Consider the following 991-nt stretch of genomic DNA (forward strand, 5'->3'; position numbering starts at 1 on the left):
CTTGACTTTCTACTGAAATTCTACTGAAACTTACAATAAACGAAGGAAAAAGGTTCAATTCCCTTAGAGAAATTCAAAGCTCTCCTTAGTCTGAATGAAGGGTCCCCGGATTTTCATCAAGGTTCAGAGGGACTCGCTCGTTTTGAGCTTTGCGGTTACGAGGTATTAGCCAAGAACCACAGAGCCATTTGACTATCGATACAACTTGTGACGTCACTGGTACGTTTTACATCGCACATAAGCCCTTTAAGAGCGGTCAAGTTAATTTTCAAGGGCGTGTCTTTGAGTGTTTCACCTCTCTTGTATGAGATTATGCCGAAGGGATTACATTTACTTTCCTCAGCAGTGGCTAATTTAAGAAATGTCTTCTTTTCTTTAGGTGAGGGGGAATTCAACGAAATGGAACTGGGAAGAGAAAACGGAACCTATTATTTTTTCTTCCTGAAAAAACTTCAGGATTTCGCAAATGGGAGAAAAACATGTTAAGGAACATTATTACTATTATACTAATAATTATTGTTATTACTGTTATTAAATTTTTTTATCAGTTATTATAAGTGTATTAAATACAGGTGCATCGGAGAAACCAAACGCATGCAGGTTAAATACCAGAGGCAGCTAACCAATGTCTGAAAAATTTGAAATTATGACATTTACATACAGTACTATTTGCTTCCAGTTCCACCGTCAATTCCTTTCACATTGAAACTGTTAGAGTACTTTTGAGACTCTAGAATGCGACCTTTTGTTGAAAAATCTTGTCACTCCCTTACCCTCCCAAATGAGCTTACTACTTGAAGAAAACTGGACCAGGCATTGAGGCATTGAATATACAATTGCAACTACGTTTGCTTAGACGATTGGTGGGAAGGATTTTCACACTTGACACCGAAAAAAGAAAGGAGGCCAAGGTCAGGAAAATTGACGCTAACCCTCGGATGCAATTAGTAAAAGAGATTATCAAAATCTTGATCCTGATCTTGATTAAGAT

The sequence above is a fragment of the Pocillopora verrucosa genome, chromosome 3, assembly GCF_036669915.1.
Source record: "Pocillopora verrucosa isolate sample1 chromosome 3, ASM3666991v2, whole genome shotgun sequence".
NCBI lineage: Eukaryota > Metazoa > Cnidaria > Anthozoa > Scleractinia > Pocilloporidae > Pocillopora > Pocillopora verrucosa.